The sequence below is a fragment of the Mauremys reevesii genome, linkage group 7, assembly GCF_016161935.1.
Source record: "Mauremys reevesii isolate NIE-2019 linkage group 7, ASM1616193v1, whole genome shotgun sequence".
Lineage (NCBI taxonomy): Eukaryota > Metazoa > Chordata > Testudines > Geoemydidae > Mauremys > Mauremys reevesii.
This window is the reverse complement of record NC_052629.1, coordinates 25,991,971-26,016,425: the sequence shown is the minus strand read 5'-3', so window position 1 is coordinate 26,016,425 and position 24,455 is coordinate 25,991,971. Positions and strand designations below refer to the sequence as shown.

Here is a 24,455-nt window from a genome sequence, read left to right as displayed (position 1 = left end):
GTGAACTTTTGGGGCCATTATTTTATAATCATGTGTATAATACTGTGTACAAAATAATACTGTGTACAAAATTCATGCATATAATATGCACATCCGATTGCACACAAAGCCATCATAATTGTGGGAACAAATACTCAGTTGTTTCATTTGCATGCCCAGATCTCCTGATTGCATTGACGATCAAGGTAATTGAATGTATAAAATGCATGTCAGTTATGAATGCACAATTATGACCACTTGGGTCCAAATGTAAAAAGCTAAATAGAACATATGCTTTGACTTCTGCTTACTCGCATCAGGGAGACAGACAAGTAACCTATGTAGATTGAAGAAGGCTGTGTGTGGCATATTTAGTATATCAGTAGTAGTCTAAGCCACTATCACTGTGGTCTAACTGGTTGAAAACTGTAACCCATAACTGCAGTTATTTCCTGTTACTATGCTTGTTTATTGAGTAATAATTGACCATTCAATACTATACTATATGACAAACATCAAAAATAATAAACATTTTTTAAATGTCAGCTTTGTGGTCAAATAAGATCCAAGTTTAGGGCCTATCTGTCTAGGTACTTATACAGCCCCCACATTACCATAGGTTTCAGAGTAGCAGCTGTGTTAGTCTGTATCCGCGAAAAGAACTCTAAGGTACTTGTGGCACCTTAGGGACTAACAAATAAGGTGCCACAAGTACTCCTGTTCTCCTTACCATAGTATCTGAGTTCCTCACAAACCTAAATTAATTACTCTTCACAACACCTCTGTAAGATGGAGAAATGTTATCCCCATCTCACATACTGGGGACCTGTGAGAGTAAGTGATTTGTCCAGGCTCAGCAGAAGTCTGTGGCAGAAAAGCCAGGAAATGAATTTAGATCTCTTGAGTCACAGTCTATTGGGTTAACCATGAGAAGATCCTTTCTTTCCTGAGCTCAGGTCTTTAATTCCAGATTAACAGGAGCTGGGATCACAGGAAAATGGAGGGGATATGGGTAACATGAGGCTCTGTGAGATGCCTTTTCATAAGGGATGATGGTAGGTGACTTTTCTTAGCAAGTATTTTGTATTCTGAACCTACGGTGCTCACAATCCAATGAGTATTATGTTGCTAATGGCAATGACACACTAAAGTACCCTGCTAAGTTCTGCCTTACTTTTTAAAGAAAATATAATTTGGAATTATTCCCAGAATATGCATCTGCCCCTGTAATTTACACCTCATTGCATAAGGCTAAATAGGGACAAAATGTGGATGATTAATTAAGGAAAGTGAATTAGTTTCATTTTCAATGTAACAACTCTGGGTGACTTCCCCTCTATCCCATTCTTACAAAAATCTGTTTGTGGGCTGACTAGTTAGTCATTTCAAAATCAAAGGATTGTGTTTAGATAAGCACCATTAAGGAAGATGCCAGTTACCTGATTTAGAGTGGTGTGAAAAAGATTTGGTTAAAAAAAGAAAGTCCGTCACATACATTTTCTTTTCTCTCTATTCTCATAGATATTTTTGTTTTTATTTCCATGCAATGCCAAGGATGCTGATAACATAATACTTGGTCCAGTAGCAGATGGCTATTTTTCAGCCACCTAATATTGCACATGTGACTCTAAGGAAAAGTGAATATGTTCTCAGTTGTTTAGGTAAATGTCCTGCCCTGAAGCTGTCCACTATGAGTCCTTCTAAAGAAATAATGGTTCTTGGCCTGACTTTTCTCCCACGCTGGTGTAAATCAGGAGCAACTCCAATTAAGTCATTGGTGTGTCATTGTAGTAGATCTGGTAGAAATGACAAGAGAATCAGTTCTACTCTCTTTTTTTTGTTCCACCAGGGCTTATTGGGGAGGTGAAGCTCTTTGAGAAGCTTAGAGTTTACCATCTTAATAAAAACAATTGTTGCTTACAGTTAAATTTGACTTTTAAATGCAACTCCAAATGGTGGGATCTGTACAGATAAACCAATACAGTTAAAACAAGTATTTATCAACGATGAACATTATACCCTAAAAGTTAAAATACATAAAGAGATGGAAACAAAGGGTTTTGGTTTTGGTTTTTGAGACCATAGGCCAGACTGACTGTTTCCAAGCTTCTGCAGAAGGGAAGGGGAGGAATGCAAGAGTCTTTTCCCCCCATGCTCTCTTTGCAATCCCTTCATTCTTTTGAGTGCAGAGACTCCTCTCTTTTAGTACCCCCATGCATACTGGTCACCCCAAATTTAGCAGAGGGCCAATCAGCCTTAGATAGAGTTCATGCTCCACCTTTCCAAGGGCTGGTACAGTCTGTGTTCCCAAGGAGTTCTGAGAGCTACGGTGAAAGGATATCAGTCTAGCCCTATTATATTAGCACCACACTTTAGAATGCTACTACATGAAGATCAATCTTTACTATAAAAATATCTGTGGCTACAGAGAAAGCTCTCAATCCATGAAATTTTAATAAAATAAAAGATACAGTTATTAGTAGTTCCATCCTGTTATGATGATCTCCCAATCTCTTAGCTTCAGTATAACTTCCTGATTGATAAGTACAATGACCATTTTTAAAGGCTAATTTTTTTGTCTTTCTCCTCCATGTTTAGATAAATGAAATGAACAACTTTAGAACAAGAATTTGCAACCTTCAGTAATGTCTCCTAACCCAGATGTGGAATCTCACCCTAATTCTTGCCCTCATGAAAAGCCAGCACATCCTAATGGTCTTCCATTGGCTGTTCCGGCATGGAATGACAGCCCAGCAAGGTATGCCTGGATGTGTATCACTAGCGTCTCTCTCTAGTTAGGTGCTTACCATATGTGGCTCTCTTCATTGCAGTGTCTAAGCACCCCTGCACTGGATACAGGGCCTTATGACTCTAAGCAACTCTGGCAAACCTCACAAGCTCAAACTTAAAATTAAAAAGCCTGGTATTGTCAGAGTTCAAAACTGTAGTGAACTCACTGTTCTTTTATAAGAGATGTTGGGTTTTTTATAGTGAAGAGAGATGTGGTAATAAGAAAATAATGTTCTAAGTTAAAATAAATATTGTGCTGAGAAGAAGGCTGGAGACAATATTTCACAACTCTTTCTTCTTATAAAAACATTATCACTGCAGTCCTGCCAAGGTCACAGAAACTACGAGCTCTCTGTGGCATAAGTTAGCTTGTGCACCGACAGTTCTGAAACATTTTCTTTATGTGTGATTTAATGTGGCTTACTTTTTCTGGCAGATTCCTTTGTAACTCCTGTTTTCTTTTGTTTATTTTCTTCTGCTGTACATGTAATTTGGATGAACCAAGTGGTATTAGTGTTATCTAGATGCAAAATACACCATTAGGAATTGTATGTTAGCCCTAGAATGATAAAGGCCCTTTTTCCTATAAGCCGAGACGGGGTTACCTCAGATCAATTAGGGACACCTGGGTCCAATTAAGGGCTTCCTGAGACCTTTTAAAAACCCTTCCCCAGTCAGAGAGAGGGGGAGGAGAGGCTGGTGGTAGCAAGGAGATAGGCTTCTCCATGGTGTTCTCCATCCTAGAGGGGGAACAACCAAAGCTGAGTTCCTGCTTAGGGAAGGACTGACACCCCAGGACCTACAACAGGACAACAGCGCCCTAGTGAGGGAGCAGGGAAAGATAGCCTTCTTTGTTTTGTGCTTGTAAATTGGTTTCTTGTTGGGTGGAGGAGCACTCCTTTGGCCTGCTGTAAAGCCTACTTTGAAAATGCTGATAAGTAAAAACATTATCCTGAAAGGAGGGGCTGATTCTCCCCAGGCCTCACCACTGTCAAAGGGGGAAGTGCTCAGACCAGCAAGACGGAGGAGGTGCCTTGCCACAGGGACTTTGACAGACTGTTTCCATTAGCAGGCTAAATTTATAAATCTCATGTTTCTTAGGTACAGTCCCGTTTATTTACAAATAATACACACAAAGTCTTGATTCTCTGAATAGAGCAGGAACAAACAGGAGGCAGTTTCCTTGCTCACAGTTCCAAGCCTGTCTCTCCGCCTCCAAGCCCCTAAGTTCTCTGTTCTGCTCCTTCTAAGGTCCATGCTCATCAGAGTGTCTCTTGCTGTCTGCTAGCTTTCTGGTTGCTTTTCCTTAGCTTTCTTGCTTCTTTCTGCCTCTGTCAAACACAGACAGACATGGCTCTAAACAATCACTGCTCCAGCCCCTGCATTTGCTATCAGTCCCGCAGGCAAGGCCTCAGTTCACACGGTTTTGCTTCTACTCAGACTTTGCCATGCTGGTCCATGCCTTGGGTGGTGGTTTCCACTGTTCAGTTTATAATCTTTAAAAAAGGACATTTAATTAATCCTTTATTTAGCTTGAATGAAGGGTTGCTAGCATGCCCTTCATTTTTAATGAAGTCTGTGATTTCTTGATGGCATCTATTACTCCCAGCATAACATTTTGGTAAGATTTTTTATTTATTTCTTCCTTTACTGCTCTAACATATGCTTGAAAGACATTAATGATGTTACCGATCTGATTCAGAGTAGGTTTTGTGTCACAAGCATTCTAGTTTTCTGCATTCATATTTCAACTGCTATAGTAAGTGGAGGAAGATGTGTTGGAAAGTATGTAAGGAGGGGACAGAATGGAGCCAGACCATCAATTGCGTAGGCCAGCAGATAGCTATGTTGCACCGCTAGACTGTCAGGTCTTGACTTGGACCAATGTTCAGAATGCTTACTGGATCTCTCTGGATGTGAAGCAGCATAGGCAGTCCACTTCCCAGATGGGACGGTGGGAAATTGTGGGCCTCTTCTTTGCCACTGATGTCCATTGTTACAAAGATCAGGGATAATGTATGTCTGGCTGAGTGTCCTGCTGCTGCTGCTGCTGGCTTCTGCATTCTACCTCATACCAGGAAGCATGTGGTCAGGTGTAGACAATGGCTGGGAGTGGGGAGAAGTTGACGCAAAGCCCAGAAGCTGCTACTTGAGTGGAGGCTGGCAGGCAAGGTGCAAGAATCTCATCCCCAGTGCTGGTTGCTATTTTGGTGATTAGGGAAATCTTGGACTATGGTAGGAGGATATTTGAGAGAGGGTTGGAGGAAGAGAGAGGTGGAGTTGGGAGAGGGAGAGAGAAGAGAACCAAGTTAGCTTTGCTCCCAGCCCACACCTTCTGAATCTAAGGACAAGTATGCTCAGCCACAGGTGAAATGGAACAATAAGTCAACTAATACCCTGGACAAAACATAAACGGTTTCATTTTCCAAATGAAAATGCTACCTGCCAACCTCCTGCTTCATGAGAGAACTACAGCTAATCAGGAACAACTCCAGTCCCCTCAACCTTCAGTCAATCCAAAGAGGCTAGTCAAGGGAGGATAGCCACATACAGGAGAGTAGCTCTCAAAGGAGGCTGTAGGAGAGGAGGTACCTTGAGGTATATCATTTACTAAGCCTTATCTCTGAAGCAAAGAATTTATTTGCATTGAAGGTTGATTGTAAACCCCATGCTCAAACAAATTTTGCTGGCTATGCAAAGATTTGCATCATTGCCATATCGTTAACCACACTACTTTGGCAGTTTAGGTATTTTGAAATTAGTTTTGGTTTAGCTAGAAGGAAACTTGTTAACTGACTGATTTTTAAGGTACTAGGCAGCACATTCATATTCCAGAGAGGGAGTACATAAATGAACAACACAAAAAAGCATAGTGTTTTCTCCGGCAAAACTACAGGTATTTATATTTAATAGATCAGTGTGCCATCTGCATCACAGTAAGAACAGTAATAAATTACTCAGAAACTCAGTTTTCGAACAAGTCTGTGGGCATACAGGCAAAGACAGATCTGCTAAGTGCTGCTGCTGGAAGCCATCTTTGCATATTGCAAATTTAATGATCCTATCTGCTGTCATTGGCAAATGAGGTATGAGATGAAAAAATGGGCCACCAGTGATAAAGCCTTAAGGTAACATAGAATAAATGAAGTAACTAATTTAAATTATATACTACATGAGTATTTAAAATCCGAGCATGGATTGAGTGTTAAGCAAGTGTCATGGCACTTGAGTTTTTACATAGCATAACTGAAGCAGAACATAAAATTGAGGTTTTTTAATTAACCTCAACAAACGTAGCTATTTGTTAGCCATGGATTTTAACCTGTCCCTTTGAGTTGAGAGTTACTTTAGTGTGCTTTGCAAGTCAGAATTGTTGAAGAATTCCAACTTTTCACCTTCATAATTTTTAGGCGTGAGGGTTCGACAATATATCTAGTGCTATGATCCACCAAGCAAGCAATGGTTATACCACCATTGTGAGGAGCTCTAAGAGGATGAAACAAGAGTATATAGGTGAACTTTGGTAAGCCTTATTCTAAATTTAAGGAACACAGCCAACTTGAATTCTATTCGTGTTTTAAAAATGAGTAAAATATCATTTTTGGTATTAAGCTGGCTCTTCATCCCATTGCCAATTTCTGTGGTTAATTTCATCCCATTGTCAATTTCTATGGTCCCCCCCGCCACCCCGTCACTGTATCACCCCGCCCACACACACACACAAAGTAAAATCAGAGAGAAATATTTTTTCTCTAAGCACTTCCCTTTGTAGTAATGCCAGGTATAACTTGTAAAAAGAGAAGAAATGTTTATTCAAATGTGCATCCATAGCACAGTATGGTGTCAGTTGCTTAGTAACTGTTCCAAAACCAACTGGTGCACAGCATGGTTTTCTGTATCCACACTAGAGATTTGTACCTGTTCCACTATATCCGTGTAGCTATCCCAGTGGCTAAAATCCTATTGTAGACAAGGTCTTACAGAACCAAATGAGTGTCTTTTGGTAGTTCTTCATGTATAAACTACCATACCCAGTAGGTTCAACTGAAATAGTTTAATTTTTAATTCCAGAAGTTCACCACATGTTATACTAAAGAACAGTAGGTTTTGATAGAAACTGTTTTTTTCTTCTGTCTTCAGCTAAATTATACTATATGATAGTACTGTATCTTGAAGCTTGTGAGACCGTCTGCTGGAAATGCTTTGCCATACTGAATGATTCCTTTGGTGGAATTGCTTTGCACATTGCAATCTTTTTTATGATTCTCTCCTTGCAACTGCAAAGGGAGAAGCAGTAAGGGGAAAAAAGCACGGTGTTACTTGCAAAGGTCATATAGATGCAACCTTCTATATTTTGTTGTGTGATCCAGTAGTTTATCTTCATAATGTATACAATTCCTCAATAGGACACTACAGTATCATTATTTCTTCACACAGTGGCAACTCTCAGATTGGGCAAACAAGACACATAGCTCATAACCTTACACTGGTGTTTCTTTCCTTCTACACTACAGTTCAGAACTAAAGTATAAAAATACACCTTTAATAATGGAAGAGAGAGCTTTTCCCTAATGATTTATAAACTTCATAGAGATAGAATGTCATGACTAAAGCTGATTTACTGCTACCTCTGTAGGAAGATTATAGAAAAAATAAGGTAAGTGGAACAGTGCAAAATTAGAAAAAAAATCACCATTTGTTTCAATAATGCCTAGAGGTAAATTTGGCTTCCTGTGTCATGGATCAGAATTTTGCTCATGGGCAAAGCAGATTTTACTGGCAAACAATAAAGCATCACTCCAGAGAACAGTAAAATCTGATAAACAGGATGTGGGCAAAAAGAGTGTCAGATTCTGAGGTGCAATTCAGACTAGTGAGGGATTATGTCACTGCCTGCCCTGTAAACTTGAGTGCCTCCCAATACCTTGCTATTGTAGATCCTAACCTGGATTGCTCACAACCAGCCTACTAGCAGGCAGGTAACACCCTGAGTATGTGTGCGCTTGCCAGCCCTGGTTCAGCAGCTTTGACCCCAGCAGCCTATCTACAGCCCCACACCAGCTTCCACCAGCCTTTGTTACTAGTCGCAGGGTGACCCCAACACACTCCCATTCCTGAATCTTCCCGAAACTATGTGTTTTGCAATGTCCAGCCTGCTCCTGGGCAATCCAGAGAAATAATAAAGTTTGTTCCTTTTAAAGACAAAAAAACCCCACAGCTTTTTAAGTTAACTGGGGTGAATAAACCCTTCCTTTTAAACACCAGATTGAGTTAGTTTTCAAATGATACCTCACAAGGCATATTGTATATGCCTCACAAGGCATATAAAGATTATTACAATAGTGTGCAGGGTGTGAATACAGTGGCACTTAGTGTCATGGAGTGCATGCCGAAAAATTATTCCTATGCAACAACTCCATCTCTCAGCTCTACATAGCTGTATTTAGCTCTTCTACAGCCAGGATATATGAAGGTTGCCGCTAATCAAAAGTTAGAGAGCATGGCCACATGGCCTGTCAGAAGGGGAGTGTAAAGTATGAAAATATTTATTTTCTCTGGAGCATTGGAGAAGGTGAGATTGCAAAGAGACTAGCCACAGAAACAGCGTCTGTGTGTAGATTTGCTCAGTACATAGATAATCCATCAATTGTAATTTGCATTAACAAATTAATATGAATAAAGGTGTGGGGAATGAAAAAAATTATGCTTGGCTTATGGATAGTCCATGGACAGAAGAAAGGCTACATTGGTAGAATAAATTGCTCACTGTGAATGGTTTGCCCAGGTCTAACCAGGATGTCTAGTTCAGCTCCTAATCCTGCTTCATCCCTTAGCTGCCTTTGGGTGAGTTCTGAGAGACTCAAGTAGCCAAAAGAATCCCTCATGCAATGTACTGTTTTATAAGGACCCTTGGGTTACAGGTGAATGTTATCTGTGGAAATGCATTGCTTTCTTTCCACACTATCTAGATCTATAATTATTCAACACAACTTTAGAGTCTGAACCTTCAAAATGTGTTCTGCCAGCTGGTCTCCTATTATTGAGTAATATATCATCACAGTGACATTACTACTAACTAACTAATAACTGTTCCAGATGGCAAGGATGCATTTTGGGAGATCCTGACCATGCATGTGATAATCTTTTAAAATTCTTAAGAATTATCTTTTTTAATAGACTGCATTTAGTCACTTTCAAGAGAAGCAGTCATAAGATGTGAACAGATTAAGTATACCAGATAATTTAAAGTGCTCAATATCTGAAATTGAGAGAAGAATGGCCTTGATAATTAGAGCGATCAATACCAAATCAATGGTGGTCTCAGGATTTTCCTGTAAGGTGATTAAAAATGTTTCCTGACATTTTATGATACTTGTATAAAGTAATGGGGAAGATTTGTGAATATAAACAAGCTTTGTTGTCACCAATATGGAAATGCTGCTTTCCATACCTAACAAATACAGCAGGAGAAGAGCTGGTCAGAAACACTTGGAAAATTTTTGGACAAAAAAATTGGAAAAAATATGATAAAACTTTCATCAGAATGTGTTCATGGTTTTTTTTTTTTAATCAGCTCTATTCATTCTCATGGCTATTCTCTGAGCCCACTCCAATTTTTCAACATCCTTCTTGAATTGTGGATACCGGAATAGAACATAGTATTCCAGCAGTAGTCGTACTAGTGCCCAATACAGAGATAATATAATCTCTCTTCTCCACTTCAACAAATGTCCACTTTTTATAAATCCAAGGACCGTATTTAGCCCTTTTGACCATGACATCCTATTGGTAGCTCATGTCATTTTGTTCCACAGGTGAATATTCTAGTGATTTATCATTTATCCAAATGATTCAGTAACGAATAAAATCTTTAGAAATTTTCCTTCATCGTTAGAAACATGGGCAAATAAATTTGTCATTCATCTTTATAAGCAAAAAGAACATCAGACAAAAAATACACATCAGGCTTTCTATTCTTATTCTTATTCCTCGGTACATTGTTAAAGCAGATGCTGGTTCAGTAAAATCAGAAGAATGTCTGTGGTTCCTTTTGTAGTGTTATGTTTAGCTGAAACATTTTAAAGTGATGTTCTAATTGTTGTCTTGCACTTTGTGTCTGCTTATCCATTGTTGCCATGTCTCAGGTAAAGCTGTACCATTGTAATAGTGTGGGAGGATTTTTCTTCTTCCGTTGTAAAGCTGTTGTGCATCTAAATCCATAGTGGTAACCTGGGGACTAGATAACATCCTCTTTCAATTCAGAATCTTACAATGAGTAAAATGAGCAAAGGTCCATTAGTGGATGTGTCCCATTAATATATTTCATTTGGTTATTGATCATCTTCCAGAATTACTAGATTATGTGATAGTCCCTATGACATTTAAAGAAAGGTAGCCCTTCTGCACAGATCAGATGTGGTCTTTGTGTAATCCCCTGTTTTTACAGTGCAGTGTTTTTTAAGGCCAGAAGGGGCCATTAGAATATCTAGTCTGATTTCCTGTATATAACATAGGCCATAGAACTTCACCAAGCTAGCCCTGTGTGGTCTAATAACTTGTGTTTTCTTTCACACACGTGTAAGATTTGTTCCCCAGTTCTGTATCCTTAGCTATCTTTATTTTGTGGGTTTTTTATGTGCCTTGCATTATTCTCAAGTGACTTTGTGTTCAAGGTACAAAGCATCATTGATAAACTCTTGAAAGAGACTTCTTCAGTCAGAGAAGAGTTGCTGTAATACATTTTAGAGAGGGAATTGTGGAAATTAATAATGTGGGAAAGAGGGTGAATCTGAAGAGCCAGCTGCATAAAATAAGAAAATAGTCATAGCTGTACCTAAGTATATGTGATAAAGCCATGTTTGTTGTATATGTCACCAGAACACAGTGTTAAAAGCTAACAATAGGCCAACATAGGAAGGATTGACTGTGTCCAGCACTGTACAGACCTAAAAAGGAGGGTGGGAAGAGGCCACAAGGAGCCTTCCCCCTCTAGTACACTTTTGAGAGGTCTGGACACAATCAAAGTCATTTTGGTAACAGAGAACTAGGACAGCACAAGGCTAGTGCCTACAGCACCACTAACCTTCCCAAACAGTAGAGGTCCATGACCCCATCCTTCTATACCAACCCGTAGAGAACACCTCATGCAAAGGAAATGGATTCTCTGTCTCTCTCTTCAGCTGACATCCTCAATGCAGAGGTTGTTGGCTACCGCCTTCCATCTTTCACAGTTGGGAACTTTCACTCTCCTTTGGATACCAGTCCATCTTGTGATGTTTCTGACATGACTGGTGGGTACTACAGCCCTGGTCAGATATTGCCTAGGCCATATTTTCCAGAGCTCTGGACATGGGCTTCCTGGAGATTTCCCTCAGGCAGTATACTTTCCCTGTGCATGTGGGGCTGAGACTGAACAGCCACAACGGATTTTAGAGAATCCATTTTGTAAAAGCATTCTAGACTCTAGGTAAGAGTTGGTTTAAACCAAAAGGGAACATTTGTAATGAACATTTTTGCAAAACAAAACAAAATCTATATTTTATTTATCATCAGTCCTGGTATGGATGCTTATGTGAGCCTTAAACAAATTTTCAAAGCTATGGCCCACTGACCTGCCTTTTATCTTTCCTTTCCAATGTTATGCTTGAAGCTCTCTCAACCCCATTTTCTTTCAGGCTTGCAACCTTCCTTCTATTCCATCTAGGACCACAGAACATCTTGTTTCCCCTTCCTGGCGTTAACAATCTCATAGATTCAGAGACTGTATAGCCAGAACAGACCAGTGAGATCATCCTGCATAGCACATGGCATCGGACTTCTCTGAATTAATTCCAGTTTGCCTAGAACAAATGTTTTAGAAAAACATCCAACCTTTATTTATCACTGGCCATTTTTAGAGAATCCATAGCAACCATTGGAGGTTGTTTCAGTGGTTAATTACCCTCACTATTTGAAAAATTGTGCCTTATTTCCAGTCTGAATTTGTCTGGTTTCAACATCCAGCTGTTGGATCTTGTACCTTAGTTTGCTAAAATGAAGAACCCTTTAACAAAGTTTTGTTCCCCTTTTAATACTTCTAGTCTGTAATTGAGTCGCCCTTAACCTTCTTTTTTCAAAAGAGACTTAAGGAGCTCAGTCTATTCTATCACTATGTCATGTTTTCCAATTCTTTAATCATTCTTGTGGCATTTCTCTCTGAGCCCACTCCAATTTTTCAGCATCCTTCTTGAATTGTGGAAACCAGAATAGAACACAGTATTCCAGCAGTAGCTGAACTAGTGCCCAGTACAGAGATAATATAACCTCTCGACTCCTATTCAATATCCCACTCGTTATAAATCCAAGGACTGTATTTAGCCCTTTTGGCCGTGACATTGTATTGGTAGCTCATGTCACCTTGTTCCACAGGTGAATATTCTAGTGATTTCTGACCTAATCCAGGTACTTTACCTAGGTCAAACTCCCACTAAAGTCAGTAGCAGCTGGATCTGAGTAAGAAGTTTGGGATTAGATATTGTAAATTCTACAATTATTTCCTTCCCTTTCTTCCCCCTCTCCCGCTCTCTCTTCTCTCTTTCCTGCTCCCAGATCTGCCTTTCTGCCGGTTCTCATCTCTCAACATTTTAACATCCACATTTTAGCTGGCCTTTGGATTCAGCAGGATGGATGAGGCTGTTTTTTTAACTTGCTTTTTTAATCAAGAAGCATAATTGAGAGTTTTAATTAGTTGTAAACAGTGGTGGCTGCAGGTGAACACTATTAAAAGTCTAAGGTTTTCTAGACTGTTGAAAATTTAAAATGCCACCCTTTTGTTTCCTCAGTAGTTCCTGCCAGCACTGGCCATCGTCATATATTCTCAGTAACAGACACATTCAATTTTTTCTTTAAAAGCAAAATTCCAAAGTATAAAATCCCCAACTGAAGGCTTTTAACTATGAAGTAAAAAAAAATAGCCATTTAGGTAGCCAAGGGAAAAAATTAGCTTTTTAAACTAGTAACAGCATCCAGCATTTTCATTTGGCAGAACACATTTTTTCTCAACAAATGTTGACTTACATGCCAAATGAAGCATTTTTATTTGTTGGGTTCCTGATGATCTGGTTGTTCTACTGAATTTTTGTGTTACACCATGCCCATCTCTTCAACACCTTATTTTTCCTTGCTATTTTATTAAATCATTTTGTGGAAGGGGGTGTGTGTGGGTTTTTTTCTCTTCAGTCATAAAGATAGGTATAAGGATGGATAGCTAGAGGAAGAAGTGAATAAACCAGGGATGGAAATAAAAATCTTCAGAAAGTGACCTCTGAAAAGATGCTTGCAGGAAGGTATAGTAACAGAATCACTTTCTCAGCCATTTATTCCTCAAATGTCCATCAATGTGTGAATACTATTTCCATGCCATAGAGGTGAGCAAAAGGATAAACAGGAGCAGCACCAGTACTGGTGACAGGAATATTAAGGAAGGAGAATGTTACAGGACTGCAAACAAATAAGCAGCTCATGCTCCCATAGAAGTCAGTGGGAGCTTTGCCATTAAGTTCAGTGGAAGCAGGATTGCATCCAAGTTCCTCAGCAAATTCTCTACTGGTAGTTGAGGAAATGAAATAGTGATGGGCAGATTGTATAGGGACATAGATAAGGAGACAGTTATTCTCATGTTTACAAGGAGTCAGGAGAACAAGAAGATGACAATGAGCTGGTGTGCTGGATTCTGAAGAGAGATGTCAATCAGCTATTCAAAGTGGAATGTGCTGTTTCTCCTCTGATTTTGATATCCACTGAATTTTTTAAGAGAGGAATGTATTGGGATCTGAGTGGCATTGGCACTATGGGGAGGCAGGAAAGGAGGCAGGCTACTGTTATGACTCAGTAACTCATATATACCTTTATACAGAATGAAAAGAAAACCATTGTTACTACTGTTACATGTGGTGCCCCCCCATATGTTAAACTTCTGAATACCTTATTTTTATTACATTTTTAGCCCATTTCATGACTTTGCACAATTTTCATGAATGATTGATCCGTCATATAAGATGCACGATGCAGGCTAGGATCTTTAAATCTGTATTTATTCATGCCATATATAAGCAAATAAAAAATCATTTCCTCTAAGCATATAGAAACTCTTTAAGAATGATTGAAATGTACTAACATCAAGAAATTGAACTGTGTACCAACTTTGGGTGGACCAGTATTAAATAGTGTTTACAGTTGGTGACGGCCTTAGAATGTTAACCCTAGTCCTTTGGTTCAAAAGGTCACTTTTCTTGCTTTTGCCCTTATGAACTGAAGCAAAGGGTCAGAGAGCCAAAGACTGGCCAAAGGCATTTTCAAGTGATAAAATAGCAAGCGAGGTCTCTCTCGTCAGCCATTGTCAATTGAAGATATATTTTAATCAGCCTGAGCTTCAAAAAACTCTCCTACTTACACTCTTTGAGTCTTAAAACACAAATACACTTTCACAAGGTTCACAATATCACAGCTGGGCTCTCACTTCACTTCAGTTCATTCTTATATCTCACTGACTGACTGGTGCCTAGGTCGCCTGCCCCTAAATCCAGCCCTGTCCCTACGGGTGAAGAAAAAGTGGTGTTTGGAGAAGATCTTGCAGTTCAGGAACATTTGTATAACATGCTGCAGGGCACCACCAAAAGAAGTGCAGTAGTTAAAAGATGAAAGGAAGAAACTTAGGGCAGAAGAATAGATTTTAAGACTAGAAGGGATTGTTCTAATCATCTAGTATGACCTCCTTCATAACACAGGCACAGAACCACACTCAGTCATTCCTGCATGAAGTCTATAACTTCTGTTTGAGCTCGGCTCTCTGAGCTAAGAGGTGTAAACATTATCTAAAAGTTGTATCTGAAAGAGTGAGACAAGCGTCATTGTAGGTAACCACATTAGCACTGAATAACATAAGTTTTATTATCACTTGCCTATACTTACCACCTGTTAGCAGAGATGCTATGGTCTATTATGCCAGAATTTAATGTGTATTATTGCTTTGCAAAACACAAGACTATGGAAACCATGCCACTGATTGCAGGAAGGGACATGAAAGTCCTACACAAACCATCACAAAGTGCAGAAACTCAGGGCTTGTCTACACAGATATTTAGTTTGTAGAAAGTTAATTTACGAATCTACCCCACACTAGCCTGCCATGGACTAACTGTGTGCACCCTGCTGATGCACATTAATGGTTCATGTGTTTGCTTTGATTTAGTCCTCTTTGAAATGGGACTAGATCAAAGCACTATAATGAATTGTTAATGTCCATGCAGTTGGTCTGCAGCAGGGTACATTCAGACTGCAGCCTGCTGCAAACGTTAAATGTTTGTGTACATGAGCCCAAAATGACTTTCCCCAACTCCAGCAGCAGGTACTACATCTGGTGAAGTTGTACTATCCATCCTGTACAGTGAAAACTTAAGTTTAAGAGAGAAAGAGCCATGACTTTGCTATGTTGTAGAAAGGTGTAGAAAGGTAAATAGCAACCAACATCTTAAGAAGTTCTATAAAAAGCATTTGCCATTGGAAACTCTAAAGAAAATCAACACGTGTTTTGTGATACAGTCATTCTGAGGCTAACCAATCTCTTCTCTTATATGCCTTATTACTAAACTTCCAAGCACTAGGGCCTCAACCTTGCTCCCATTAAAAGCAAAAGAAAACATCACATTAACTTTAGCAGTGGAGGATCCTGCCCCACATGGGGAACATAGGAGATAAGAAACCATACATAAATCACTTTATGGGATCAGAGGAATATGTCACTACTACATGCTTACATACTGAATTCAAAGAAACCATGTTTTCATATCTCCTCAGGGGTGACACAATCCCTCAGATGAATCTCCCTGATATGATTGCATAATGGTGAGGATTAGTGAAAAGAGATAGAGGAAGGAAATCTTTCTCTTCAGAGAATTGCAACTTGAGGAAAACAGAGGCAGAGGGGAGGCTGCTAAACATCACTGTGAAAGTTCACAAAATCAGAATTCACAGGAAGATTTTTGTGGGTGCATGTAATTACAGGCAGGCAAATTAATAACTGGAGCACAGCCTGCACATATTGCAGAGTGCTCCACAGGCAGAATTTTTTGTTGTTACTACGTGAGTGTTGCAGTAAAAAGAAAAGAAAATAAGTCTGGTAGTGGACACTGATTATCCAAAGCCACTTTCTGACCGGATGGGCCTTTTGGATAATGTCCCAGCTCAAAATAATGCTCAGTAAGGACCACCCCGCTGCTTAAAAATAACAGAAAAATCCCAATTCCCATCATGTTGAATGCTCTCATGCAGTTTTGAACTGGGAATGGGCTAGGAAGATAATCCCTGACCCTGATAATCCGTGACCACTTCCTTTATCCATAATATTTTCTATTCTCCTTCTAGGAACTACTTTTCTATAATAGAAGACTACATTACATAAATCCCACAAAACTGGTTTATAAAAAGTTTTTAATATAATTTAAATTACTGAACCACAAAAACTGAGTAATTAACTGCTACAATGTATTCTTTATTAGTCTGTTCCCTTGTGCTTTATAGTGTACCCTTAGGTGCCTACCAATAGATTCTTCATGCTCACCCTGCTGTAGCTTATTGACATATTCATCCCTCATTCTCTTATACTCTCAATAACATTATAATGACTGTGAGGGTATATTATGATGATGAAAGAACAGTGCAACTGTTCTTGCACTGATTAGAAAATGCTGGAACAGCACAATAGCAAATGTGAAATAAATAGAGGCACTAGAACATTTTCATCCTGCATGGTCAGTGGATAAGGCAGGTTCCTGTTACTGGTGAAATTGCAGTTTTGCTCTAAAGATGTAGTAAGAAGTGTGGTGTTGGTTTTTTTTTAAAATGCATTTGAATTTCAAACTGAATTCCATGGCCACTCCAGTCAGTATTTTCCAACGGTAGTTGGCCAATTTTTACTAGTACGTATGGCCCCCTCGCCAAACTAAATGAAAGGTAAAATGCAAACATATTATTATTATTATTGCTAAGCAACTTACAAATATTAATGGTGCCTCACAACACCCCTGTAGGTGTGGTAACCTTGAGTTACCGATGGATAAAGTGAGATGAAGAGAGGCTAAGGCCCTCGTTTTCAAAAGCTGTCTTTTATTATGCAGTCAGTTTTGGTCACCCAACTTTAAAAATCTGTGACCTGATTTTCAGAGGTGGTGAGCACCAAGAGATCCCATTCACCTGCTACATGCCAGGTTATCCATGGGCAGATAATTGGTGGGTCCTTGTAGTAAAAGCAGATGGCTTGATAGCCACATGTTTCTAGTGCACTGTCTGATGACCTAAGAAATTCCAGAAAGGCCAATGAAAAACAGGATATTAATAATGAAATGTCTGCAGTGAGTTTCTGTAAGTAGTGGGAGGCAATGTTTCCTAGTGGTTAAAGCACAGGGCTGGGACTCAGAATACTTTGATTCTATTTTTGGTTCTGCCACTGATCTCCTGGGTGACCTTGGACAAGCCATGTCACTTTTCTGCGCCACAGTTTCCCCATCTGTAAAAATGGGTATAATCATACTGAACTTCTTTGACATGCTTTGAGGTCTACTAAGAGCTAAGTACACCTCTATCTCGATATAACGCTGTCCTCAGGAGCCAAAGAAATCTTACTGTGTTATAGGTGAAACCACATTATATCGAACTTGCTTTGATCCACTGGAGTGCACAGACCCCCCCCCCCCGAGTGCTGCTTTACCGCATTATATCCGAATTTGTGTTATATCGGGTCGCATTATATAGGGGTAGAGATGTATTGTTTTTATTTTATGATCTATATTGTATTACTGGAGTAGCTGCAGAACGGAAAATTAGGGGAAACCAGAGAAAATCTAAACTAAAACTTAAGGGAAAGATACTGAGATATAAGATGTGGGATTTTTGTACAAAGGTAATAAGATTTAATTTCTCTTTCATGTATTTCACTGTTCGTGATTAAAGGACAAATTGGGGCTACTATAGGAGCACCCCACTGCTGCTTGTGAGTTGGGGTCTGATCCTTGAGTTCCTCTGAGCACCAGGACCACTCCTAGATAGCACCACTAGCCATTTGAGGAGGGGCAAAAAGGAGACCTGCCCAACCACAAAAGGGCATGAAGTGAAGCAGTAGGTATTTGAGACATCCAGGAGGAATAGTGTCTCCCTGAGAATCACTGTGTTAATACAATAAAAGTGAGGATGTATATAAATCAAGGGGATTTCTTATAGCAGTTATCTGGGAGTCTGGATGAACTACTGGAAAGAGTGATTTTGGAGAGTTTTTTCTGTACAGTGGTTTGCCAGCATTTAGCTGAGGAAGCAGCATAATCAAAGCTAGTTTACATCTATTTGATATTTTTAACCTTATTGTCCCCCCAAAATGTTGTTTCTGCAGATGGTTTGAATTAGTAAATCATAACTAATTCTGTGCATTCCCCTCTGAGAGCTGTTGACAATGGGCAAAAAAATTTCTAGTTACTTTGCAGTGGCCATCTGAAGTAGCAAACAACCAGCATGCCTGTGGGAGTTTTTTATGCAGCACAGAACTACATTTCAGCTGCGGAGAAAGCATCGATGCAGTAAACATGACCACAATATGAATATATTTACAGTTAAATAATACTTTACTTTTCAACTTTTTTCAACCAACACTAATCTGAATAGCAGTGGTTATACAATGTCAGTTGCTTTTCCTTGTGTAGTAAAATAAACCAGCCATTGAGAAACTGTTCAGATGTGGTGGTATAACACAATGCTGTGTTCACTGCATTGTGTGAGAGTTTGCTATATCCTCTCTCTTTGCTACCTAGGTCACCTTGCAATAAGTATTCAGACATAGTGCATTTGGGTTCAGCTTCCAAAAATCTCTCTTACTGCAGTGCTTTCAGAAAGCTTGGAGAGCTCAGCCATCAGCTTTCCATACAATTACAGATTGGGAACCACATCCAATAGAGATGTGTAAATTAAACCCCTTTACATGGAGTTAGAGCCCGTTAGTGATACTCACACCCTCTCTACTAACATCTAAAGGCATCTAAATTGGTGTAATTTGACACCAAGCTGCCAGAAGAATGTGTAAACTAAACTGATTCCCTCCTCATTTTCATTTACAGCCTGTTCTGATTCCCCAGCATGAAGGGGGGTTTAAGGTAGCGTAAAAGGATCTAACTTACCATTACTTTACACTACTTGCAGGGTCTAAATTTGGCCCTGGATTTCTCCAGAACTGTTGCTTTATAAATATGTTAAATATCATAGGGCCATGACTCTTCCTTTTGGAAAACAATTTTCCTCCTCATAACATGTTGCCAACTCAAATAATATCATCCTGAGCCTGTGCTCTGCCACTCCTGCCTCTTCCAGAATGTCAGGTGCTCCCTAGGTGTCTTCTTTTTATAGACTAATAGATTCCAAGGCCAGAAGGAACCATTGTGATCATCTAATCAGGCCTCTTGTATAACACAGGCCATTGAATTTCCCCAGAATAATTCCTAGGGCATATCATTTAAAAAAAAATCCAATCTTGATGTTTTCTTTTGTTCCTAATATATATATATATATATATATATATATATAATATTTTAAAATCCTTCTTTTTGTCCTTAACTCTTGGCGATCAATTTTGCCTTGTATCTTTTGGTTTCCCTTATTGGTTTTCTATAATTTCTAACTTCTGATTTTATTTATTACTATCAGCTTCCCCTTTCTTACATTTGTGTGTGTGTGTGTATATTATAAGATTATATATATATAATTTTTATAACTGCCTTCCCTTCCCTTCTAAACCACTTGTGTTTTTTTGGTTTTTTTGTTTGTTTGTTTTATGAGTATTGCCTTCTCAGTTGAATGTGGGATTGTGGCTTTTTTGGGCATCTAGTAAGGTGTTCTTTAATGATTCCCAATTATCTTTAAGTGGTACACTTTCATTTTCATTTTACCACTCCTGTTTCAGAAGAGCCAAGATTTTCAAATCTAGGAGTGTAAAATTAGGTTCCTAAATCTTGTTTAAAACTCCTAAATACTTGGGATGACCTTTGGAAATGTCAAGCATTGCACAGCTCCTACTGACTTCATTTTTGAAAATCTTGACCTAAATCAATGCTAAGAGAGTGCACCCTATCCTTGAAATACTACCTTTCATCCTATAATTCATGAGAACTTTATATAATATAAGCCCAATTATGAGTCCTGCATTATGCTTTCATTTTGGGATTTACTGCATGTTAACCTGCCTTTTAATTAAAAATACTTTATTCACCACTGTGAAATGGTTATAGCAAGATTGTTCCAGTAGTTAGGTATATCTCCATATATTATATTATCTCATAGAGCTGGAAGGGACCCTGAAAGGTCATCAAGTCCAGCCCCCTGCCTTCACTAGCAGGACCAAGTACTGATTTTGTCCCAGATCCCCAACTGGCCCCCTTCAAGGATGGAGCTCATAACCCTGGGTTTAGCAGGCCAATGCTCAAACCACTGAGCTATTCCTCTCCCATGAAATAATATAGTCTTCAGAAGATACAGTGGGTGTTTATTACATTATTCAGATGCAATGTGTGGAAAGTGTTACAGTAGCTTCTTAAATCAAAATACCACAACAACTGTGAAACTTAAATGATACCCTTGTAATAATGTGTCATTCAAAGGAGTTAGAACTAATATTTGGTACTTTTCAGCCCTTTTTATGACCACTTCTTCCTCAGACTACTTTGCTTTTGGATGAAAACTACAGATGGTATATTAAAGATCTGAATCTTGTTCATACTGCAAACTTGCTTTGTAGTGAAAATAAAAACTCTGATTAGTAAAACACTGTATTCTTCACTATTACAATATCATGAATGACTTATTTGCAAGAAAGCATTTAGAGAAACATTACAAAATGCAGGGAGGCTGACAGTTGTGGAAAACATTCTCTTCTAGGTCACTGACATAAATCTGTGCCAGGTCAATTTGACAGAAAGTTCACAACAAAATGACAATTGTTGTGCAGCTTATTGAAATAGGGTCCAGTTCCTACTGGACATTACAAATGAAAGTGTTATTGACAACAGCAGTATAAGCACAAAGAAGAGTGAATGAGTATAGAGATCAAACTATTATTTTGGCTCCAGTTCTCACTTGTGATGTTTCTCTCTTACGCTATTCTGGTGGCATGAAGGGGGTTAAATAACCCCACAATAATCTTTTTGGATGCTTGAGGGAGGTTCTCCTGACAGGATAGAGCCAAATAACTATCTTGGCCTCTCTCAGCCTCCGAAATAAGAGGCTGTTTTGGAGGCAGGCCAACAGAGCATGGGGATGTGATTAGAGAATAATTTGCTGTTTTTTCTGTGCTAGTATTAAAACCCATAGAAGATTGTTACAAGTCAATGCAACTTACTTAGAGCAGCCCAGAGACAGCTCTAAACCTCACTGGGAGGTGAGGCCCAGAGGCATAAAGATGGCTTAACCACCTTTGTGCCCTGCTGCTTCCTGTGCCATGTGCAGGGCAGAAGAAAAGGAGAATCAGTCTTTTTGACTGTCTGATGAGGTATGGGCTGATTTGGGGCTGATATTGCCCATGCTTAAATGTGTTCTGTGAATAATCAGTTTTTAGTCATGGGGCTAAAAGTCCTGCACATCTGAGGAGCATTTAACCTACTAGAAAATTACCCAACAGTGTTGCATTAAAATGTCTTTAAGCTATTTTTCTTCTTTGGAATTTTGCTTTCCTTCTGTTTCTATCAGTTCTAGCAAATATAGATAATCCTCCATTTTCTTCTTCTGGTAATATTCAAACAAGCTAAAAATCTTTGAGCCCAGATTTTTGAACATTTGCAGAACACCTCTCCATGCTCCCCTTGACATCTTTGACTATATGTGTCTCTGCTAAATGGCCTCATAAATGCTTGGGCTTTCTAAACAGCATGTATGTGTGTGAGAGTGAAAGAAAGCTATAGAAGTAGCTCAGATACCAAAGTTTGAGCATGGTATAAAAACCTGCATAGAGTATATGGTATTTGCTTTCTTATGTTTGAGCTTTGTTCTGCTTTTTCTCTTCATTGGGATTGAAAATTACTGCATTGGTATGATTTCTAGAAGCACATTGAACATCAGGGAATAAAAAAATACAAGATTCAACATTTGCTTAACATACTGCTTGCTTTTCAAAGTAAATCTAATCAGCTAATTCTGTCTTGATATTTAGAGCCCGTCTACTAGATGAAACAACAGGATGCTTTGAGGAGCTCATTCACCAATGCTTGTGATGTAGTGGACAATTTTCTGCAACTCTTAAGGTTAAATGTCGTCTATTTTATTTGTGCTTCTATAGAGACTCAAAGAAGGATTTTCAATGTGTGCTTTAAAAACAGTGTACATCAAGAAGTGGGATTGAACAACTCAGGGTATGGGCAATAGGAATCGGAAACTTGTTCAAATCAAAATAGGTCAGTAATGTCCGAAATTCATTACCACCAGTGGGCTGCTCAGTGGTCCATAGAAACTGTATTGGTTGACACAGTCTGATTTTTATTGGACAGATAATAACAATATGAACTTGTTGACAACGTCATTCAACAGGCCGTTGATCAAATTATCACAAAAGTTGTTACCCTTCCATCTAGATGTTTTCCTGATGAGGCATATTTTTATAGCCAGTCTGAAGAAGCTTGTAGTGTTCCCATTTATGCTCATATGGCTCCTGTCACACAGAGTCAGACACTAATGAATTTAACATGAGAGCATCCTTGAGAGTTAGGGAACAATTAGCTCCATTTTACAGCTTGGGAGCTGAGGAAAGCATACAAGAAGGAGGTGGCAGAGCTATGATTTGAATCCAGATATCTAGAGTCTCAAACCAGTGCCTTAAACGTAGGACCAAGCTGTGGACAAATAGTAATTTGGCTTTCAGTACTGTCAAGTTGGAGGCTTTCCTAAGGGTTAAGTACATGTTCAAACATATGATTCCTCCAGTGCAATTCATGATTGCTGTTTCCAAATGCAGTAAAAAGCAATGGACTAAATTGTGGTTCTAAGGCACAGCCTATACAAGGAGATCCTGGAGCATATGGTGGTGTGGCTGCTGCATTGATAAGAGACACTAGATGTTTGCTGAGCAGGATCTGATGTGCTGGTTGGTGCAAAGGATCCACATGTGCCTCTGTATGATATAGCACTAATTGACCAATGGAGTGCAAGGACCGGGACTGCAGGGGAGAGAAAGTTTGTAGGTGTATCATGCCCTCATGCTGGGAACAACTGAATCCTATATGTTTGAGGCTGATCTCTAGTGTTGATGTCAGTATGAACAAGTAGGCATAAGGCTAATTTTATCTCTCTTTCTGTATATATAACAATTAAATAAATAGTTCCCATTTTTCAAACAATACCACATAATTGTAGTTATGGGCTCTCCAGTTACCATGGGTTTACAGCTCCTTACACCCAACACTCCAAGACAGAAACTAAATTCTATGAAAGAAATAGGAGTTCCTTTGTAGGACTTATTTTCAGCTGCTTCTGTTCTTTATTGGGTTACATTGACATTTTCTTCTTTGAGGCAGTGGAAGGAAAGTAAGTTAGTTTTGTAGTTCAATCAGAGGAGGTTCAGCAGTCAGGCCATAATCACACTCCTGCAGATGACAGGCCATATACCTAGTGAACATACCCAAGGAGATGAAGATTAACTGCCTGAGATAGTGCTGGGCTTTATCATTATCAGTTTCCACTAAATGGTAACATGGAAGCATGAAAAAAATTAAGAATCCAGTCAGCAGAAGTCACTTTGGTTAGTTCCCATCCAGGAAGCTTATCTAACACACTCATATATCTAGTTTTACAGTGCACATGAAAAATATCAATGCTATTTCTAAACCATGGAAAGACATAAAATTGAAATAGAGTAATCACTATGGAAGTACTAGTCTTAAACATGGCACATAAGATTGAAATGTCTCTGCAGAAGCATAACTCCTATTAGCATTATTCTTTGATAATCATTTTAACATCATTTTAACGTCAGTTCTGTGATCATCAGATAATATTGGTTTTGGTTTCATCTAGTTCTTAACAATGACAGCTAATTCAATTCCATGTAACAAACATCAGAGTGGCTGAACAGTCAGGATTACACTGATGTAAATTGAAAGTATCATTCCGAAAATATTACACACATTATATTCCATCCCTCTGGGACATTTCTCTACTGATATGTGCATCGAAAATTAATATACCTAAAATATCTCCCACTGTCAAAACTTTTAAATGAAACAGGAATTTCAGTCAGAGGTTTTCTTATTGGCTACCTCAAACATTAATCATTCTCCTGTTATAAGCGTCTGCAATGTGGAACTTGTTTCGATAAATTTCAAAGATCTTTTTCTCTACATATGTCATGACTGGGATGTGGGTGGTCTGATCTAGTGGTCAGAGCAGGAATTGGGACTCAGACCAGCTCAGATACCAGGAGATCAGAGTGCAAGACAGGCCAGAGGGCGAACTGAGAGCCGCGTTTCAGAAGACAGGCACAGGGAGGTTAGCAGGAGATCAGAAGAAAACCCCTCCCAGTATCATTCACAAATATTATAAGCATACTCACCATTCCATAATCCAAGTCATTAATGAAAAGGTTGAATAGTACCAGACCCAAGACAGACCCCATGCAGGACCCCACTTGTTAC

At 39.0% G+C, this 24,455-nt stretch overlaps 1 long non-coding RNA gene across 3 annotated transcripts in view; it reads left to right on the top strand.

Moving 5' to 3' along the window:
- Positions 1-24,455, top strand: part of LOC120369485 — a 139,842-nt gene that overhangs the window by 102,789 nt on the left and 12,598 nt on the right. For 2 of the 3 annotated variants that reach the window (XR_005583181.1, XR_005583179.1), the window contains exons 4-5: positions 2,578-2,737; positions 21,983-23,065. This is a non-coding gene — a long non-coding RNA (uncharacterized LOC120369485). Of the gene's footprint in view, positions 1-2,577; positions 2,738-21,982; positions 23,066-24,455 lie in introns of those variants that run through there. The other variant, XR_005583180.1, reaches the window with a different exon arrangement.